Source organism: Gracilinanus agilis, chromosome 3 (genome assembly GCF_016433145.1).
Source record: "Gracilinanus agilis isolate LMUSP501 chromosome 3, AgileGrace, whole genome shotgun sequence".
NCBI lineage: Eukaryota > Metazoa > Chordata > Mammalia > Didelphimorphia > Didelphidae > Gracilinanus > Gracilinanus agilis.
The window spans coordinates 576,179,308-576,192,826 of NC_058132.1; positions in this window are offsets into that span (position 1 = coordinate 576,179,308).

The following is a 13,519-nucleotide window of genomic DNA, read 5'->3' on the forward strand; positions in this document are numbered from 1 at the left end:
ATAATCTGTCATCATCTGCTTTATTTTAAACAATGGAATAATTGTTTAGCATCATGGAACTTCAAAGATAATATTGGAATTGCTCTACATAGTTTAGACAGCTAATGTCGGTGGGAGAAGGGTATTTCTAGAATGTTTTCCACAGGAATAAATAATAAAATGCTATGGTCAAAATGGATGGATGATTTAGACATATAGAGTGATATCCAAAGTAAATTATGGAAGCATGAAAAATATTACATTCTGAAACTATTAGTAAAGGAAAAAATATGAAAAAAACAGAGATAGATTTGGTTATGGGAAATGAAATTGATAACTAAACTATTTTTGCACACAAAAAAACCCCTAATATAATAAAATTAGAAGAAAATCAAGAAACTGAAGAAAAATAAAGCAAGTTTTTTGGGAAAGACCTCATTTTTCAAACATATAGGAAACAGCCAAAATTTTTAATATAGGAATCTCAGTTGATAAATGGTAAAAAGATATTAACACAAAGACTTTAGAAGAAATAAAACTATCAATAGTATCATGAAGAAAAATATTTTAAAGTAATATTGATTTTACAAATTCAAATGAAGATAATCTGAGATATAAATTCACAGCTAAAAAGTTGGTTAAAATGACGGGAAATGAAAAATTCTGGAGGAGATGTGGAAGAAAATGAGACATTTATTCATTGTTGATAGAGTTGTATATTGGCCCAACTATTTTGAAGAATAATGTGTAATCATGGGCAAAGGGATAAAAATTATGCATATTCTTTGGTCCTGAAATACCTCTGGTAGATCCATATACCAAAGGGATTAAACAAAAATAAAATAACCCATTTGTAAAAAATAATTTATAGCGGCTCTTTTTGGCATGGCAAAAATTGATAACTGAGGTTAGATACCAATATATTAAGGAATTTCTGAGGAAATTGTGGCATAAGATTGTTTTGTAGTGCTACTGTTATAAAATATGGTAAGCAGGATAGTTTCAGAAAGGCCTGGGAAGTCTTACATGAACTGATGTAAAGGCAATTGAACAAAAGCAAGAGAACACTATATACACTAATGCCAATACTGTAACATTTGTGCAAAACTTAGAAACTATGATTAAGATGTATAATAATTGTAAATGACCTACAATGAAAAAAACTATGAACTTCCAGAGAAAGAACTAATTAATGCTTAGTGCTGATTGAATCATATTTTTAAATTTACTTTTGTCTTATTTTGTGTTTATATTTTGGAACATGGTTAATATAGAAATATATTTCACATGACTTCATATACATATAATTGATTTATTGCTCACCTTCCCAAGCTATGGGGTAAGGAAGGGAAGGGAAGAGGAAAGGAAAAATTTGGAATTCAAAATTTCAGAAAAAAAATGTATTATTTTTTTAAAAATATTGGTGAGATATTTAGGAAAAAGCAAAAATACATTTAAAAGTATTAATAAACCATATAAAGAAATTGTTTTCCTCAGGAAAGATATATAGTTTATTTCAACCCTATTATCAAACTGTCTTCAACTTTGTGTAATCTATCAAAAATGGATTTTCCAGGTCATTTTGAGATATCAGAGAAGGATTTTATGATTAAAAGCTACCTTTCTTGTGACAGTAATGCTCTACAAAAGTGATGAATTAATATTAGAAATTACAAGCATGTCTTCAGGGAAATTTTATGGCGAGATTTCCCAAACATCTTTCTTTTTAAAATCCAACATGAGCATTGTTGTCAGATTAACATTCCTAATATAAAGGCCCAATCACATCCCTGAAATGATTTTTAAAAATTTATGGTGTTTTATTATCCACTAGACCTACATGACTTCTAGACTAGCATTTATGGCCCATGATACTTTTTTAAAACTGATCTACTTCTTCAATCTTATTTCATTTTATTTCCTCACATGCACTTAATACTCAAGCCAAACTACCTTACTTTTCCATTTCCTCAATGTATTATATAATATTTCTGCTGTCAGTGCTTTATGTTTAATCCCTTTTCTTGGAATACTATTATTATAGTATTCACCTTTTCTGCAATCATATATTCCTGTTATCTATCCATGTTCAATTCTATATCTACCTCTATGTAAAATTTTCCTTACTTCAGATGCAAATGAGCCTTTTATTACTTATTCTTATAATACCTTACAAACTTATTATGTATATATCCCATTTAAATCATGTGTATTAACATAGATTTCTAAGAATCTTACTAGATTGAAAACTCATTGATAGAAGACAGTAAACTATTTATTTGTCTTTTCCAGTTCTAAAACTTTCTTATGAAGCTTAAGTCACTTATTAAATGTTGTCTAAATAAATTATATATAAATCTATTCTGCTCTAATTTAAAAGTAATCATTTAATATTTACAAGGATATTTAATTTTTTCAGTAGCTTACAATAGTAATTTTCTCAATATGTCTGAGTTACCAATCACTATAGATCAAATTTTATATTGATTAGGAAACAAAACAAAAATAATTATTGATGATGATGATAATTTTGATGGTGATAAATGATTGAGTTCAATGAAGCTTATAAATCTTCTCTCATTGTGTACAATGTTTGGTATTTTAGCCTTTGTGAATATTAAAATAGAATAAATGAGAAACAACTTACCATTTTGTGTGAAGAGTGCTGCAGCTGTGAGAAATAGTAGCTTCACATTTGTAATCAGCAGCTTAACACATCCATTTATTAAAATGCAGATGCTGTTCACCAAAGGAAGTATTAAAATTTTGCAGTTAAAAAGAGTAACTTGTCACTTCACAAAAGGGTTGGTAATATGATTGACAGAATTCAAAACAATACAAAAGCAATAATCATAATGATTGATTTCTAAAAGTATAGATTTCATCAGTTTTGTGACTTTGCTGCTATCAACCAAGAATAACTAAGAAAATGATATGATTCATGGACATATGTAGAAACTTATTTCCAATAATTAATAGCAAAGCTAAAAAAAATCCTCACATAGGACGAAAACTAAACTAGGCAACAAAGGTAGTGACTGGTTTTGTTTTGCTTTTATTACTTGCTTTAAGGAATGATCCTGCCTGCATCTAGGACTTTGATCACTTGTCTGGTTTACTTTTGCTTTGTTGTCTTTCTGAGAATAAAGTAGATAGTAACATTTCTAAATGTTCAAAACTTCCTTTCAATTTTACTTTAAAAACTGCAATTATACCTACAGTTGATAAGTTACTTATATGTTATGAACTGATTCATCATGAAGCTCAGTGATATCAATTTTTTCCCTTTCTGTCTCTCTAGAAGCTGCAGATTACCTCTTCTTTAGTAACAAACCTTTAATAATTGAAATATAGGCTAAATATGTAATCAAGTAAGAAAGTGTTCATTGATTAATATCAAATTAGTATTAAAAGTGCAAAAGTCCAAGATTCTTTTAGCTGATTTATGTGGAAATTGTGGTGTTAATTAATATACTTAATCTGACTTTTACAATAAAAAGGAAAGATGAGTTAGTAATTGATTTGCAATCAATTTCAGCAATCATCTGAACAAGTAAATCAGTAGCAATTAAAAAAAAAGAAATCTTAGTTAATGACTGAGCCAGAATTGAAACTGTATTTTCATGATTTACAATATAGCACTTTTTCCTCTAATCTACACTGATTAATCATCACCTAATCATATTCATAAAGATGTCTTATGATTATTAGTGATAACAGTAATAATTACAGATGTGATTACACTTCTGCAGGGATTTCTTTGTAAAGACACCTCCTATAAACAATGTTAAGCAGCAAATTCTCTGTTAAATATATTCACAATTTCTGGATTCACTGTTTGAATATAGTATTTGGGCAGTGTTGCTCATTCATATAATTCCATGAGACTTAGGTCAATGTCACATATAATATGACATTATGCATGTCATATATATAATATCAAGTAATGGAAAATAGAAAAAAAATGTTAAGTCTTTGGTATTAACAATCTTATTTAATGTTGGTTTATTCTGCTAAAGTGCACTCTGTGTGATAGTAGCCCTCTCTGTGTGTATGCATTTGTGTATGTTATGTGTTGACATGAAACATTAAAAGATAAGTGTAGAGTTATGAGAAGTAATGATATTTAGGAGTCCAAAGTGGTCTTATGTATAAAAACTCATCGCAATTTGGATGAAAACTGGAAAGATTAATCAAAAATGAATGTTATAAGTAAATTTGCAGAAAACACCATGAAATTGGCAAAATTTTATTTTTAGTCACTATCTTCATTTTTCTTTCTGGAAGAAAGAAATATTTCTCTACTATTCAAAAATATTTTGCCATTTTGGTGAAATGAATTAGGATTACTTTGAGTCTACATCACAACTGAAAATTAACAAAATACCTAATCTACTTAATTTTCATTCTGATAAGTTCTATTAGTTTAATGCATGAAGCATGTTTTCTCAGTTTTCTTTCTTAAAATTATTACACAGATTCATACATAATTGGACAGTGCCAATAGAAGAAAGTCAACCTTATGTGAATAAAAATTTTCCAATTGAAAAATGTTCAGGGTTGTGAATTCTGGGAAAACGTATGATAATTAGATTAAATCTACCCTGCCCATCATTATATTTGATCTCCAAAGGTGAAAACCTCTCCACTTAACTCACAAGTTGGGAGGTCTGTGAACCATGCGTGCTAGAGTGGGGGACAAATCAGAATTTACTGACTGCTTCCTGGGAAGTCCTAAGAAAAGCGTCTGTTGTGATTGGACATGTAAACTAAGAGGAAGGCACAGGAAGTAATGCAAAAGAAGCCCCTTTAAAAGAGAGTTGTGAGCTCACAGTGTCTTTTCTGGTTCGTGTGTTGGATCTGAAGGATCTCTTCTTGCTCATTTTTTGGACATGGAAGAGCTGTGGAGCTGGGACCCTGAGACTTTGGTGAGACTGTTCTTAAATCTTTCCTTTGGAATTCCACATGGTGAGTGTAAAGACTGAATCTTCCTGAACTCTTAAGGAACTTCCCTTTCAAAAAGAGACTGTGGCTGAAGCTTTTGCTTCATTCACCTCTGGGGCCCTCTGGGCCTCTGACTTTCTGGCCTTAGGCTCAAGGCTGAAATTCCCTAGGTTAAGGGTTAATTAGATCAGCCTGGATTAAACTAGGGGATTGGAACAATTTACCTAGTGTGTTAGGATATTTATCTTATCTTATCCTCTCTCTCATTTCCTTATTTCCTCTTCATCCCCATATTTGTAAGTAAACTTCCACAAAAGTCATTTTGATTTGAGGTTATTCTTTAATTGGGGACTGAAAATTATTCAATTCCCTGACAACAAAACCTTTTAATATTCAACCAATTAAGGCCATTTTTACCCCTTATAGATGGAAGCTTAGAGGGAGAAAATCTTAAAAAAACTGCACCCTTTCCACACCAAGATAGAAAACAAAGACCTTTGAAAGGAAAGAGGACCAAATCTAACAACAGGACAGAGCAGGGGTGTCCTACTGCTGGACAGCTCAAGAGGTACACCAAGAAAAATGCTTGAATTCTTAAACTGTTGGGGCTGAGAGTATAGAAGGGGAATCCCAGGACCCCTCCCCCACGGGCTCTGTGGAGTATCTAGCAGACCCCAAAATCTCCTGGTGGGCAGTGTAATGTAGTAAATGGCAGGATGGAATTCTTGCAAAATACAGAGTCCCCTGGAATTCTGGGTGAGGCTTGATCCTGTATTTTGCAGGAATTCCATCCTGCCATTTTCTACATTACAGTAGGCACACTGACCTGAAGTGAGGGCCTTGCTGGAGCCAGATCTTGGTAGTTGAAAACAGGCACCGGGGAGTTGGCTAGAGGAGAAAGCCAGAGAAACACAGCAAAAACTCTGATAACAGGGAACCACAGTTAGGATAACACAGGATCTGGCTGCATCTACATTGAAGGAATAGAAGGCATGGAACACAATATTCTGGAAAGCAAGAGAACTGGGTAAACAACTAATAACCAACTATCCAGCAGAACTGACTATATTTTTGCAGGGGAAAGTAGAGTCATTCAATAAAATTGAAGACTTTCAAGCATTCATAAAGAAAAAAATGGACTTAAAGTGAGAGTTAGCTTCCCAAACACAGGACTCAAGAGAATCACCATAAGGTAATTAAAAAAGCAGGGAGGGGGAAATCTTTTCATTGAGAGAACCAATAAGTTCAATTGATATGTATCCCTAGAAGAAAAGAAGATGATGGTAAATATTAAAAATTATTATTATCAACAGGGTAACTAGAAGAAGTTTACTTAGAGGGAACAGTGACAAACTGTATATGATGAAATGTCAAGACATATATATGCATGTATGTATGTATAAATATATACAAAACTAGAAGAGGAAAAAAAAGAAGATAATATTGAGAAAAATGGGAAAACAGAAAAAAATGGAGTGAATTTATATTCCATAAAGAAGAAAGTAGGGCCAACAGGGGAAAAGATCAATCTGGCATTAATCAAAAGGTGCCTGGAATGGTAAAGAGGTTGGAGAGAGGAAATACTTAATGCTTAAGTGCATTGAAATTAAAGAGGGAAGAACAATCAGATACATTGGGGCAGAGAATTGATTCATCCCTTATAAAGAAATAGAAGGGTTACAAAAGGACTATTGGGAAGGGAACCAACACTAGGGGGAAAGAAGGCAGCAGGGTAACTTAAAAAGATTCTAAAGAATAATAATAGGGGAATAAGAACAGAGAGGGGAGAAATGGTAGTACAATAATGGAAAGGATTAGGGGAACTCGATTAAAAAGAAAACACTGCTATAGAAGGAAATAGTGAGAGATGAAAGGGCAGGTCAAGGAGAAAGAATGATAATGTCTGGGAATACACGGTTGATAATTATATCTATGAATATGAATGGGATGAACTCACCTATAAATTAGAAGCAAATAGCAGAGTGGATTAGAAACCAAAATCCTACCATATGTTGCCTACAAGAAACACACATGAGTCAGGCAGACATACATAGAGTAAAAATAAAGGTTGGAGCAAAATCTATTGGGTTTTAACTGAGAAAAAGAAGGCAGGATTTGCAATCATGATTTCTAACAAAGCCAAAGTAAAAATAAATCTGGTGAAAAGAGATAGGGAATGTAATTACATCCTAATAAAAGGCAGTATGAATAATGAAGAAATATCATTACTCAACATGTATGAACCAAACGATATAGTGTCCAAATTTCTAAAGGAAATGCTAGTGGAGCTCAAGGATGAAATTGATAGCAAAACTATACTAGTTGGTGAACTCAATCTTCCTCTATCAGATCTAGATAAATCAAAACAAAAAGTAAATAAGAAAGAGGTAGGAGAGGTGAATGAAATCCTAGAAAAATTAGAGTTAAAAATATATGGAGAAAAAATACAGAGAAAAAGGAATATACCTTCTTTTCAGCAGCACATGGAACATTCACAAATATTGACCATGTACTAAGGCATAGAAACATGGCAATCAAATGCAAAAAAGCAGAAATAATAAATGCAACCACATCAGATCATATGCAATAAAAATAGTTTTTTGCAAAGATACATGGAGAGGAAAACCAAAAACTAATTAGAAATTAAATAAAATGATTCTCCAAAATCAGTTAATGAAAGAACAAATCATAGAAACAATTAATAATTTCATTGAAGGCAATGACAATGATGAGACTTCTTACCAGAACCTATGGGGTGCAACCAAAGCAATTCTAAGGGGAAATTTCATATCATTGAGTGCATATATTAACAAATTAGGGAGGGCAGAGGTTAATGAATTGGGCATGCAACTTAAAAAACTGGAAAGCAAACAAATTAAAAATTTCCAGATGAAAACTAAATTAGAAGTACTAATAATAAAAGGAGAAATAAATAAAATTGAAAATATAATAAATATTTAATTAATAAATAAAACTAGAAGCTAGTATTTTGAAAAAAATCATAAAATAAACAAAGTGCTAGTAAATCTAATGAAAAAAGAAGAAAACCAAATCAACAATAACAAAGATGAATAGGTGACCTCCCCTCTAATGAAAAGGAAATTATGGCAACCATTAAAAACTATTTTGCCCAATTATATTGCAATAAATATAGCAATCTAGGTGATATGGGTAAATATTACAAAAATATAAATTGCCTAGATTAACAGCAGAAGAAATGGAATACTTAAAAATCTAATATCAGAAAAAGAAATTTAACAAGCCATCAAAGAACTCCCTAAGAAAATATAGACAGGGCCAGATAGATTCACAAGTGAATTCTATCTGACATTGAAAGAACAACTAATCCCAATAATATACAAATTATTTGACATAATAACCAAAGGAGTCCTACCAAATTCCTTTTATGACATTAATGTGGTACTGATTCAAAGCCAGGAAGACCAAAAAGATAGAAATAAAACTACAGACCAATTTCCCTAATAAACATAGATTCAAAAATCTTATATAGAATATAAGAAAAAAATTCCAACAATTGATAATGAGGGTTATCCATAATGATCAGGTGGGATTTATACCAGGAATGCAAGGATGGTTCAACATTAGGAAAACCATCCACATAATTGACCATATCAACAAGCTAACAAACAAAAATCACATCATTATCTCAATAGATGTTGAAAAAGCCTTTGACAAAATACAGCACCCATTCCTATTGAAAATACTAGAAAGTATAGAAATAGAAGGACCTTTCCTAAAAATAAAGAAACAGTATACATCTAAAACCATCAACAAGCATCATATGCAACCGAGATAAATTAGAAGCCTTCCCAATAAGATCAGGCATGAAACAAAGATGTCATTATCACTTCTATTATTTAATATTGTACTAGAAACAAAAGCAGTAGCAATTAGAGAAGAAAATAAATTGAATATATTAAAATAGGCAATGAGGAGATTAAGTTATCACTCTTTGTAGATGATATGATGGTCTACTTAAAAAATCCTAGAGAATCAACTAAAAAGCTAGTAGAAATAATCAACAACCTTACCAAAGTTGCAGAATACAAAACAAATTATTAGAATTTCTATATATTTCCGACACATTGCAGCAACAAGAGATAGAAAGAGAAACACCATTTAAAATCACCCTAGACAATATAAAATGCTTAGAAATCTATCAAAACTAACACAGGAATTATAAAAACACAACTCCAAAACATTTTCCAGACAATTAAAACTAGATCTAAACAACTGGAAAAACATTGATTGCTCATGGGTAGAATGAGCTAACATAATAAAAATGACCATTCTACCCAAATAAATTCATTTATTTAGTGCCATACCTATCAAACTACCAAGAAACATTTTTATAGACTTAGAAAATAAAAGTATAACAAAATTCATTTGGAAGAATAAAAGTTCAAGAATATCAAGGGAAATAATGAAAAAGAAATGTGAAGGAAGGTGGCCTGTGTAATATGGAAAATAGCAGGGAGAAATTACTGCAAGATACAGAGTCAAACCTCACCGAGAATTCCAGGGGACCCCCCCCCGTAGAACTCTGGCTGAGGGGACAGTTGGAAAGAAGTTAAACAGTTGATTCCTGGGGGTTGAGGTGAGTAGGTCTCTCTGCTCACTGTTCCTGTTTTGGGGTTTGCCTGGGAGGCCATAGTGGCAAAAGCCATTGTGGTTTCTACTCAGGAATTTGCCTTTCTAGTAGGATTAGACCTTTCCAGCATCAATATAATAGTTATTTATTAATTTAGATATTAGAAGTGATTTTTAAGCTTAGAGTGCCAGTTAGATATTAAGTCTGCCACTCCCTCCAGGGGGGAGGGGCAGTTCCTACCTGACAGTTCAGGGCTTCCCAGATCTTATGCAAATCCTAGTTACCCCCTCCTTGCCTATCCCTTCCTTCTTTTATTGATATAAATCTTTTAATAACTATTCCTGGTTATTATTTGGATACACTCACTACTGTCATTAAGCTTGATTCCTGTCAGTTCCCAGCCTAAGAAGTCAGATCCTTCTCATTCCTTAACATCAAGAGATCAAGCTTCCCCTTCATCCCTCAGTAAGACCTGTAAAGAATATAAGTGGAGAAAGTGAACACCAAAGTGTTTATCTGGACAGGTTATTAGAGGCAGGTGAAACTATCCTGGGTTTCAAGTACATGACTGCTGAGGATAACATCCAGCATGTCAGGAGGCAATTTGTTAAGGGCAGTATTAATCATATCCAGGCTTATTTCAAGTTGCATTGCCCACAATGGGAGACCATGCCAATTGAGGAGTTAAGAAATCTGCTGCCTATGTCCATGAATCTAGGGATAGATAACCAAAGCAATCAAAGACCTCTGAAAAGGATAGGGAGATTGCAGAGCTGAAGAGGCAACTGAAAGAAGCTACGAATGTCAAGGAGATAGAGGAGATTAAAAATATGACTCTGGCTCTTGGGACTTTCAGTTAATATGGTGGCAGAGTAAGGAACAGCTGCTCGATCTCTCCTAACCGAAGTATACAGGACTCCTCAAGGGGACATAAAAACGAACCCAGACAAACGAAGGAACCCCACAACAGGGCTCAGCATGGAAGGTATGCAGAATTGGGGCATTTCCACGCAATAAAGGGGTGAAACAGCTCTCACTAAAACATGAGAGGAAGAAGCCACTCCACCCCCCCCACCATGCACAGTGCCAAGGCCAATGCACAAGAATGAAAACAGGATTGGGACAACCAGTAAATCACTAGCAGCCCCAGGGCTTGTACCTGTGAGCTGCAAGATGTGGGACCCCAAGTGGCTGGAGGGCTCACACAGACTTTCCGGAGCATCTATGTGGGTGAAGGCATTGCCCCAGGCGAGGACAAAAATCTCTAATGCAGGGACTTTCCCAAGCGTCTGTGCCTGTGAAGGCAGTGCCCTAGGCGAGAATAAAGATCTCAAGCACGAGCTAGGACATCTAGTGAGGACCCGGTGCAGACAGGAGCATGGCTGTGGAAGCAGCCCCAGAGACTTCTGAAGGAGCCTCGGGCAGAGGGGCAGACCAGGGACTACCAGAAGGCCTGACCCCAAGGACAAGAAGACCAGAGCCATCAGAAGCTTAGAAAGTGCAGGCAGACCCTGAGTGTGAAGACAAAGCTGAAAAGGGGTGGGGCTAATAATGGAAAGCCATAGGGAAGCCCAGAAGAAAAAGATTACCAAGAGGAACTCTGGAACACTCAACAACTTCTACACAGAGAAAATCCAGACAACGGAGGAGGACAAACAAAAATCCAAACCTTCCCAAAACAATGGAAAGTGAGACAAGTCAACCAAAGAGTAGAAAAGACCAGATTGAAAAGGAAAACGAAAACATTATAGCCGAAAACGAAAACATAACAGCCAAAAACCAGTCCTTAAAGGCTAGAATTGAACAATTAGAAGATAATGATCTCACAAGACAACAAGAACAAATAAAACAAAGTCAAAAGACTGAAAAAATAGAAGGAAACATGAAATATCTCAATGAGAAATTGACAGACCAAGAAAACCAGCCTAGAAGAGACAATTTGAGAATCATTGGTCTCCCTGAAAAGGGAGAAATTAATAGAAATTTGGACTCCATACTAAAAGAAATTATTCAGCAAAACTGTCCTGAAGTTCTACAACAAGAGGGCAACATAGATATTGAAAGGATCCATAGATCACAATCTAGACTCTATCCAGATAAGACAATGCCCAGGAATATAATAGCCAAATTCAAGAACTTCCAAGTAAAAGAAAAAATCTTACAAGAAGCCAGAAAGGGACAATTCAAACATCAAGGAGCACCAATCAGGATCACACAGAATCTGGCAGCCTCCACTCTAAAAGACCACAAAGTTTGGAATATGATATTCAGAAAGGCAAGAGAGCTGGGCCTTCAACCACAGATCAACTACCCATCGAAACTGACTATATACTTCCAGGGGAAAGTATGGGCATTCAACAAAATTGAAGATTTCCAAGTTTTTGCACAAAAGAGACTAGGACTAAAAGGAAAGTTTGATACCCAACCACAAAAATCAAGAGAAACATGAAAAGGTAAATAAGAAACAGAGGGAAAAGAAAGAAAACTCATAATTTTTTAAACCTGATACTTTAAGGGCTTAAATAAGATCTAATTATCTGTATTACAATGTGGAGAAATGCTATGTATAATTCTCTGTAGTGAACTCTTTTCACTATTATAATATTCACTACTATAGCAACCAGAAGAATAATTCATAGGGAGAGGACAGGACACTAAATGATATAAGATGAAATTGGGAGGTGGAAAAGAGGTGGGGAATAGTAGGGGACACTGAGAAAAATCTGAGTAAATAAGAAAAATAAGATATTCTATTACACACAAAGAGGGCATGGGAAGGGGAGGGGATAAATACTATTATAAGAAGGAGAGGAAGAGAGCATTAAGAGGTAATAATTAAACCTTACTCTCAGTGTAATCAACCTGGAGAGGGAAGAGTAGCTTTATTATCCATTTGGATAAAAAACTCTATCTAACCCTACTGAGAAAGTCAGAAGGGATAAACCAAAGGGAGCAGTATATTGGGGAGGTCAAAAAAGGGGAGGGTATATGAAGGGGGAGGAAATTCATTAGGCCTTTAAAAAAGAAAAAGAGGGGAATGACAAGGGACGGGGCAGAAAGGTAAATCAATCAAGGGAGGGGATAAGGGATACCAGCACAAAGCAAACCACTGGTTTAAAAGAAAATAGTGTAAGAAGAAGGGGTGGGTCTAGGGGAGGATACAAAAATATCAGTGAATGCATGACTGATAATTGTAACTCTGAATGTGAATGGGATGAACTCACTCATAAAATGGAAGCAAATAGCTGAGTGGATCAGAATCCAAAATCCTACCATTTGGTTGTCTACAAGAAACACGTATGAGGTGGGTAGACACACGCAAGTTTATGGTTAAGGGCTTGAGCAAAATCTTTTGGGCTTTAAATGAGAAAAAGAAGGCAGGAGTAACTATTATGATGTCTAACAAAGCCAAAGTAAAAATATATGATCAAAAAAGACAGGGAAGGTCATTACATCCTGATTAAAGGCAGTATAAACAATGAGGAAATAACACTGCTCAAAATATATGCACCAAGTGGTATAGCATCCAAATTAATAAAGGAGAAACTGGCAGAACTCAAGAAGGAAATAGATATTAAAACCATAATAGTGGGAGATCTAAATACTCCTCTTTCAGATCTAGATAAATAAAACCAAAAAATAAATAAAAAAAGGTAAGAGAGATGAATGAAGTCCTAGAAAAATTAGATTTAGTTGATATGTAGAGAAAAATAGAGACAAAAAGGAATACACCTCCTTTTCAGCTGCACATGGTACATTCACAAAGATTGACAATGTAATAGGGCATAGAATCATTGCAAACAAATGCAAAAGAGCAGATATAATAAACATAAACTTCTCAGAACATAATGCAATAAAAATAATAATTAGTAAGTGCACTTGGACGGCCAAATAAAAAACCAATTGGAAATTAAACAATATGATTCTCCAAAACCAATTTGTCAAAGAAGAAATCATAGAAACATTCAACAATTTCATTGAAGA